Source organism: Malus sylvestris, chromosome 16 (assembly GCF_916048215.2).
Source record: "Malus sylvestris chromosome 16, drMalSylv7.2, whole genome shotgun sequence".
NCBI lineage: Eukaryota > Viridiplantae > Streptophyta > Magnoliopsida > Rosales > Rosaceae > Malus > Malus sylvestris.
The window spans coordinates 34,992,493-35,002,269 of record NC_062275.1 but is presented as its reverse complement, the minus strand read 5'-3'; positions in this window follow the sequence as shown (position 1 = coordinate 35,002,269).

Sequence of the window (9,777 nt, the reverse complement as noted above, 5' to 3'; positions counted from 1 at the left end):
AGCAAACGCGTGTGATTTTTCATTGGACTCACCGTACTGACTTCTAGAGCGATTCTGTCGGAATACCTCAGAGTCCCCTGTACCTTCATGTTCCTCTTGGACATGTCGTTCCTTCCCTAGATTGGCAGCTGGCCTGGGTCGTGGGAGGGGACCGAGTCTTTCAGAAACCCTTAAGGCATTGATCTTCGAGCATATGTGGAGGTAATTCTCTCGACGTTGCTTTAGGAAGTCTCGGCAGTCACGATAAACGGCTTCCTCCACTTCTCCTGCTTCGGGTCGAAGCAGCTGGGTTGAGAGAAGTCTCATGTTGATCAATGTTTTAATGATTAGCTCGCTCCTCATCAGGGATACCCATGTCGAAGGAAGGTGACCCTCCGTGTTGGGGGGCACCTAGATGATGGTTGATGTCCACAGGGGCAACAAGCTCGCGTGTTTGAGTACGCATAATTTCATGGAGCGTCTTAAAAAGCTTCTCATACTGCTCCTGGAGGACCTCATTCTTCATTGCTATCTTATTGTTTTGAGCTTCTAGCTTATCAACTTTAGCTTGAAGAGCAACCCTCTTTCCTTCCTTCTTTCGTTGCTTCGCACTAGGTGCAAGAGGGGTGTCATTCTGTGTGCTGTGGCTTCCTTCGCTCCCCATGTTGGAGAGGGATGCCTGGTCAAAAGAGAGTGTACGAATGGTGGAAACCATCTTGACAAAGCTGAAGAGAGTGGGAATAAGTGTCGTTCCCACAGACGATGCCAAATGTTGATGCACAAAATTAGTGAGGACTTTGATACAACAGAAAGTGTTAAGTTTGTGACCTTCGCTAGATTGCTCTAGTCACTAATGTGGATAAGTATGTAAATGGATAGAGACAGGGAAGCAAACCCAAGATGTACGTGGTTCACCTAGATTGGCTACGTCCACGGAGTAGAAGAGTCCTCATTAATTGTGAAGGGTTTACACAAGTACATAGGTTCAAGCTCTCCTTTAGTGAGTACAAGTGAATGATTTAGTACAAATGACATTAGGAAATATTGTGAGAGAATGATCTCTATTTATAGAAGAGATTTTCTAGTTTCATTCTGATATTGACAAGTGTCGTGTTGTGATTGGCTTCTGATGTTGACACGTGTTGCACTATGATTGGCTTCTGATGTCGACACGTGTCGTGCTGTGATTGGCCTCCTGGTTGGAGGGAAACTCTTCTGGGTCCTTGACGGTATAACATTGACCGGTGCTCAGTAGTTTCGAGATTGGTCAAGTATGGTACAAACACGTTTCATCATTATAGATCTAAATACTAGAACTCATTCCCGTTCCATTCAAAGCATGACATTGATTTGCATAACACATATTCAAGATGAAGTTGTTTAGTGAACCAAAGCCAAATAGCCGAAACCACCTTTGCCATTTGTTTTGTAGGTTTAAACCCCGTTGAGCCTTGTTTAGCCTATTTTCTTTGTTGACCACATTCTCCTTACCTAGCCTAGAATAGGACTTTCCATACCATTGTTCTTAAAGAGTAGTGAAGCATGACATTAAGTGAATTCCTTTTGATCAACTTATGCAGAAAAGTAAGTGTGGGGGAAGAATGTTTCAAAGTGTGTGTTTTGTGTGCCAAAGACAAGGGCAAGGCAATAAAAGAAAAAAAAAGAGAAATAAAAGAAAAAAAAATTTGTGGAAAAAGAAAAAGAAGAAAAATGTATGAAAAGAATGAAAAAGAGTTGAAAATAAGTCAGAATGAGCTCACAAGTGTTGGTTGTTGAAGAAAGGGTCCAAAAGTTTGAATTTGACCCTAAGTGTTGCATGAACCTTCCCTTTGTGTTTAAAGTAGATTTTTGCATTCTAAAGAGAATTCTAAGTGCCTGAATCATTACTTTGCTCACTATTGCTTTAAGAACATTTGTTTACCTTTACCTTTCTTTGTTAGCCAACACCCTTAACCCCATTACAACCCTTGACTTCCATCTTGAGTGTTGTGTGTTTCAATATGTGGAGTTTGAAATTGGTATGAGCATATGATATCACTGGTTCTCGCTTCTATGTAGTAGCATTCCATTCATGAGATCATATATATACATGAATTAATAATTCCAGAAATTGCTTCTTTGTTGAAAAACATATGTGAGTACTAGTTTTCATGTTTACATCAATCTTCTCACATATACCTAGTATAGGGAGTGTAGTAAAAAATTCTTGTGTCAAAATAAGAGTGTATCTAGTAAGGAATTGAGGGAATTCTCTAAGGCATGTTACTACATTCAAAATGTTGTTTTAATTGATCAAATGTGAGCTAGTGAATGATGACTATGATTAAGTATGCTCAAGGGTAAGGATTGCTTAAATCTATGTGAGTGGTGATCTTTGGCATGTCATGTTTCATTGAAAATCCCTGAGTCAAATGTTGGAAGGTCTAGGTTATGTTTTGTTTGTTTTGTTTGTTTCGTTTGTTTTGTTTTGCTTGAGGACTAGCAAAAGCTAAGTGTGGGGGAATTTGATAGGAGCATATTTATGCGACTTGATTAGCTTGTTTTCTTGCATTTATGTTGTTAGTTCATAGTTATTTTAGTATTTTAAGCTATTTTCGTGTGTTTGTAGGTCCTAATAACAAAGTTAGCAAGTGCATTTTGGTGCATTTTGGAGCAATTTTGGGCTGAAATGGATTGCATGCATACGGAGCAAGTTGGATGGACGTTTTTGGTGTTTTAAAAAGAATTTCAACATATGCAAAAATCTGCATAATGAAGTTGAAGTGTGGAAGTGTGCAGATACATAGACTTAAGGAACAATTTGAAAGGAAAAGAAGTGAAAGATGTCATTTGTTAGATTCCTTTACAAGTTGTATTCACATTTCCAGCAACTACAAACATAATTGCAAGCTGAAATGATGCATAGCATGTGTGTGAAAGTGTCTAGCAGCTGGTGCACGTGTGAAGAGGTGTAAAGTGGCCGAAAGTTGGTATTTGCAAGATGAAATGATGCAAAACATGTGTGTGAAATTTGTCTAACAGCTAGTACATGTGGAAGTGAGCTGGAACACATGGCAAAGAGTGCAGAAAATCAAGTTTGAAGGCACATGGATAGCTGCAAAGGGGTGTTCTAAATAATTTAGAACACTTAATTACATGTTTTTAGAAAGACAATCCCTGCCACCAAGGATGCATCAACTTACCTTGCTGCACCATCCCTTACTTTCTTTTCCCATGCCATGTACACTCATCCATGTTCCCTCCTTGCACTCATTTCTGCACCATTTCACCTCCCTTTCCTTTGTCTACCATGTGCATAATATTCTTGTCCACTCCTTGCACTCATTGATGCACCACTCCTTCACCTTTCCACCCATGCCGTGCATCATCATCATTGTCCCTTTCATGCACTCATTTGATGCACCATTTCATTGACTCATTGTTGCACCATTCCTTGTTCCCTCCATCATATCAGATTTCATGCATCATTTCATCACTTTAACCTCCACTTCATGCACTCATTGCTGCACCATCACTCCACTTTAACCCCTTGCCGTGCATCATCACTCCACTTTCACCCTTGTATCATTTCTGCACCATTGCACTCCCTTTCCTTTCCCATGCCGTGCATCATCATCCATGTTCCCTCCTTACACTCATTTGTTGCACCATTCCACTTCCTTTCCTTTGTCTACCATGTGCACAATATTCTTGTCCACTTCATACACTCATTTCATGCACTCATTGCTGCAAACACCACTCCCTTTTCTTTCCCTAGCTGTGCACTCCTTCTATAAAAGGAAGTGTGTGTAACAGACATAGGGGTTCATATGGTGATCCATCCTCCACCACCATTCAAGACACTACACTACATAACAAACACATTCAACCATTCCCCTTTCTTTGCCGCAACATACCATCCAAACTCTCCCAAACACAATTCCAGCAACTTTTCATCCAAAGTCGTGGCCTCCATCCAACCTAAATACATTCATGACCCTTCCATACATCCATACACATCCTTAGACATTTGTGCCGCAGCAAGGTGGGGAAGAAGAAGGTCCTTTGGTGTTTCAAGCTTGAAGATTGGAGCGTTTTAGGTGTACTTCGTTCTTATTTTCAATGTCTACTTTGTTATTTTCTTATTTTGTTGTGAACATGAGTGGTTAAACCCCTTTTGGCTAGGAGTGATTTCAAAGCCATGATTATGTGTGCAATATGAGTTGATAAATTCCAGTTATGAATTCTTGAATCGTGAATGCAATTGGCTTAACTGTTTAATTGATAACTTATTTGTGTTTGTTAATTGAGGGTCGACACTTAATTGGCATGCATAGATCCGATGCTAGAGTATAAGGAAGTTTCACATAATCGTTACAAATTTATATTCATATGTAGTGAAGGATGTTGATCACGATCGCGTTAAGTTTAATTCCTAGCATGAGTGACATGATGTTATAGTTGCAAGTGCTTTGTCAATGCTTATGATTTTCATTGAATGTAATGATCTTTGATCGTATCTCTATTATGATGTCATGTAGGGAACTTTGGAAGAATACTTTGGGTTGTCGAATGATGTCATCCAATCCAATAAAACAAGGAAAATCTGACGGTTAATTAGTGATGTCACGGTTAACTTGGGGCATTGTCGTTCATAATTCAATGAAGTAGTAACTTGAAATCGAGTCGTTTGCATACATGTCATGTGTGGAGGAAAAGTCTCTAGCTATCCCATCATCCATCTAATTTTCCAAAATTGTTTTCAAACCTGTTTTTAAGTTACAATATGTTATGTTATTCTAAATTCGTCCAAAACAAAACCCCCTTTACTTTCTTGTTTCAAATTGTTTTAAACTTGTTTTGTTTGTGTTTTGAGTCAAGCCCAAACCTTATTTTCGTCCAAAATTGTGTTTAGTGTCAGAAACTGCCTAGTTGGTGTTTTTAGGCAATTTTGAGTGTTTTTATCTTATTTTGAGTCTTGTGAACTAGTTTTGAGTCTTTTGAATCTATCCTATCGTTTTTAAGTTTGTTTTTGTGTCTTTAAGTCAGTTTAGAATCAATTAGAAATCCCTCTTAATCCCCGGCCTAGAACGATCCCTACTTATACATATACTACAATTGTCAAAAGAGGGTTTAATTTGTGTGTTAAGTTAATTTTCGTATCAAACTCTTTCATGAACTGGTACACCTGGCGTTCACTCGGATTTAACCGATACATCTTTTCAATGTGTGTGTAAGCTGACCATACTACAACATGGGGATATTAAGCACTAAAACCCAATCCTATCCTCATTGATTTCCAATAAGAAACACTTTTTCAAAGCCACAATGGTTAAGAAACCATGATCTAGTATGTTGGGATTGTAAGATATACAAATATATATCAACGTTATTCACCATAAGTATGCCAATTGAATCACCACAAAAGAAGAACAAACTGAACATTCATCTGCAAATATGTTTATGAAAATTCGATACATATGCAGAGACACTAACCTGCAGAACATGGTGTAGAAGATGAAGCCATTGTAGCTTGTTGATCGGACAACATTCTCCTTTTTTGCAAACACAAATGCTTTCCAAACAATAGGTATTTGAAACATAATGAGCAAACATTGCCAAGAGCAGTGATTAAGATCATATATATATATATATATATATATATATATATATATATATATATATATATATATATATATATATATATATATAGGATCATTCTAATTATTCCCCTATTAGAATTCTTATAGAACTTGAACAAGTAATCCATATAGTGATACAAGTGACCCTCAATAGATGTAGCATAGAATAAGTCCCACAATTACAAGGACTTGTACTCGCAATCCTACAAGAGAAAGGATTTCACTAAGCTTGTTAATAGGACTTCTGCATTCAAAAGATTTATACTTCTCAGCTTTGAATGTTCAATTCATACTCATACTCTTACAGTCTCCCACTTGAGTATGACATATGAACCACAACCCTATAAATTATGGAGGTGATCACCAAGTCCAGACTAACATAAAACATAACTCCACATTCAATTTTACCTAAGCATCTTAAAGCATGGAACTTAAAACAAACAGAAACTAACTTAGCTTTTAGGATGGCTACTTCAATACCAATATGTCATAGTGAAGCACCAACACATTCTTGATACTAGAACAGATCACTCGTACTTGTCAAAAGATTCTAACACACCCATTCGAGTTACATGTCCCTTGAACACATTATTGGGAAGTGCTTTAGTTAAAGGATCTGCAATCATCAAAGGATCTACAATCATCAAAACAGCCTCATGCTCACTCTTAGGACATTGATCTTGAGAGAAATTATCACCCTTATTTACTGGAACATCAATCTTATTACAATTTTCCATATTGAATCTGTTAAGTACTCTTTCAATATATCCCTTATAAGACAAACCAAGAAGTTTCCTTTGTCTATCTCTCACAATTTCAATTCCAAGTACATAATGAGCCTCCCCTAAATCCTTCATCTCAAAGTTTGTACTCAAAATGGTCTTGGTTGCCACAAGCAATTGTAAATCCGAGCTAGCAAGCAAGATATCATCAACATACAAAACTAAGAAGATGAAATTTGAACCTTTAAACTTAAGATAGATGCAGTCATCCATCTTGTTCTCTACAAAACCATGAGCTGTAATTACTTGATCAAACTTGAGGAACCATTGTCTTGAAGCCTGCTTGAGTCCATAAATTGACTTATTGAGCTTACATACCATATAATCTTTCCCCCTTTCAACAAATCCAATAGGCTGAATCATATGAATTTCTTCTTGTAAGTCACCATTCAAAAAGGCAGTTTTGACATCCATCTGGTGTAATTCCAAATCAAAATGAGATGTCAAAGCCATAATAACCCTCAATGAATCCTTAGAAGAAACCGGTGAAAATGTGTCATTGTAGTTAACACCTTCCTTTTGGTTAAATCCCTTTGCTACTAATTATGCTTTATATCTTTCAATTCTCCCAGTTGCATCTCTTTTAGTCTTAAGGACACATTTGCAACCAATAGGCTTGATTTGTGATGAAGAGTTGACCAGTGTCCACACTTTGTTCTTATACATTGATTCCAACTCTTCTTCCATAGCCTTATGCTATAATGCTGATTGAGGACTTTGAATAGCTTGATGGTAGGTAATTGGATCATCAATATCTCCTATGTCGAATTCAGCTTCTTGAAGATAAACATAATCTGCAGAAAAGGCTGATTTCCTGTTTCTGTTGGATTTCCTCAAAGGCTGCTGAATGCTTACATGATATAGACTTGGAATATGTTATGACTCTTCCAAAGTTGGTGAAGCATTAACAGCTTCAATCATAAGATGATCTTCTGCTGCAATTTGTGTAGTCTCAGATACAATTAATTCCTCATCTAGATCAATAACTCGAGTAGGTAGTTCTGGTAACACATACATGATTATAGTCCATAAGTAATGAACCATCATCTGGTTGGTCTAATTCTTCAATTTCAAAGCTATCTCAAACCAAGTCTGACACATCTTTATCTTCTAGAAAAATTGCATTATGTATCTCTTGAATTTTGGTGTGTGCTTGAGGACAATAAAATTTGAACCCCTAAGATTTCTCAGGATATCCAACAAAATAGCATGAACTAGTTATTGGATCAAGTTTCTTTTCATTAGGATTGTAGAACCTTGCCTCTGCTTTACATCCCCAGATATGGAAGTGATGAAATGTTGGTGTTCTTCCAGTCCATAACTCTAAAGGTGTCATTGGAACATATTTTGAAGGTACTTTATTGAGAATATAATTTGAAGTTCTCAATGCTTCACCCCAGAGAAATCCAGGTAACTTGGACCTCGAAATTAGGCTTCTAACCATTCCCATTAGTGTTCTATTCCTCCTCTCTGCAACTCCATTCTGCTGAGGTGTACCAGGAGTTGTGTACTGAGCCACAATGCCTTATTGCTGAAGAAAGTAAGCAAAAGGACCCTTTTGTTGCCCAGCTTCCGTATACTTGCCAAAATATTCCCCTCCTCTATTTGATCTAACAATTTTAATCACTAAGTTTAACTGTTTTTCCACTTCACTGTTAAAGACTTTGAAACACTCAAGGACTGCAGACATGTCTTTGATCAGAAAGATATAACTATATCTGAAAAAGTAATCTATAAAGCTCACAAAATATGAATTCCCATAAATGGTTTTAATAGAGAAAGGTCCACAGACATCTGTATGTATAATTTCAAGCAAGGCATGACTCCTTTTGCATTCTAACTTTCTTGCATTGGTTATCTTTCCCTTCATGTAGTCAATGCAATCAGATGTGTTTTTAAAATCAATGTCAGGTATTAACTTCAATTTCGACAGTTGCAAAATCCTTTCTTTAGAAATATGTGCTAATCTTTTATGCCACAACATGTAGGTATCATCAACATGCATTCTCTTGGTTGTTATATTTAAAATCTGCAAGCTATTTGACTCCACTGAACATTGAAATTTCCATAAATGATCATGCATAAAAGCTTTTCCTATTAAAGACCATTTTCTGAAAAATTTCACGCATTCATCATCTCCCATGAAAACAACACCTTGTTTTACTAACTTTGATGCAGAAAGCAAGTTTCTCCTCAATGAGGGCACATAAAGCACATTATCCAATTGTAGCACAAAATTAGTTGCAAATTTTAGTTGAACAATGCCAACAGCTTCAACTGAAACCTTAGATCCCTCACTAACAAAAACATTATAGCAACTTGTTTGTTTGTTTTTTTTTTTTTTTTTTTTTTTTTTGAAAACCTTGTAATGAATTAGTTATGTGAATAGATGCACCAATGTCAAACCACCAAGAGTTTGCAGGAATTTTAATGAGGTTTGATTCTTCACAGACATAAATATCAGTTCTACCCTTAGCCCTCAACCAGTCCTTGAATATCTCACAGTCCTTTCTATAGTGTCCCTTGGTTTTACAGTGATGACATCTAATTTTTTCAACATTCTTAGTTTTCTTCTTAAAATTGATCGATTTAGAGGAATTGGAACTTTTAGCAGGTACAACAGATTTATCAGAAAAGCTAGGATTGGATTTAGAAGGTTTACCTGTATTAGCATTGTACTCCTTCTTTTCCTTTGGATGATTGCACAAAATTGACAGTCTCAACTTCTTTACCTTTATCTTGCTTCTGTCTATTTTCTTCTTGCACACACTGAGTTGTGAGTTCATCCACTGACCAGGTTTTATCTTGGGTGTTATAATAGACCTTCAATTGACTGAACTTTAGAGGTAAGGCTTGTAGAATCATGAAACACAAGCTGTTTTTCACATATGTTCATATCCAACGAATTCAATTTCCTTACTGCATCAGTCATCTTCATAATATGATCCATAATTAATCCTCATCCTTCAAATTTATAAGATGTGAGAAGAGTCATGCACTAAGCAATTTCAGCCTTCTAGGATTCCTTGGATTTGTTCTCAATGGTTGTGAGGTAATCTTTTGCAAATTCACATCTCTTTATGCCTCCTCGTTCAATATCAGTCATTCCACTTTCCAATATTGAAAGTGCAACCTTGTTTGCTCTAGTCCATCTTTCAAACTCCAATTTCTCAACTTTAATGCTCTTATCAGTGAGAGTTGCAGGTTGTCACATGTCCAGTGCTATATGTAACATCCCACATCATTTAGGGGAGTGGATCATGTAAGCCTTATATATATATTCTCATCTCTACGTAACACGAGGCCTTTTGGGAGCTCACTGGCTTCGGGTTCCATCGAAACTCCGAATTTAAGCTAGTTCGCGCGAGAGCAATCCCATGATGGGTGAGCCACTA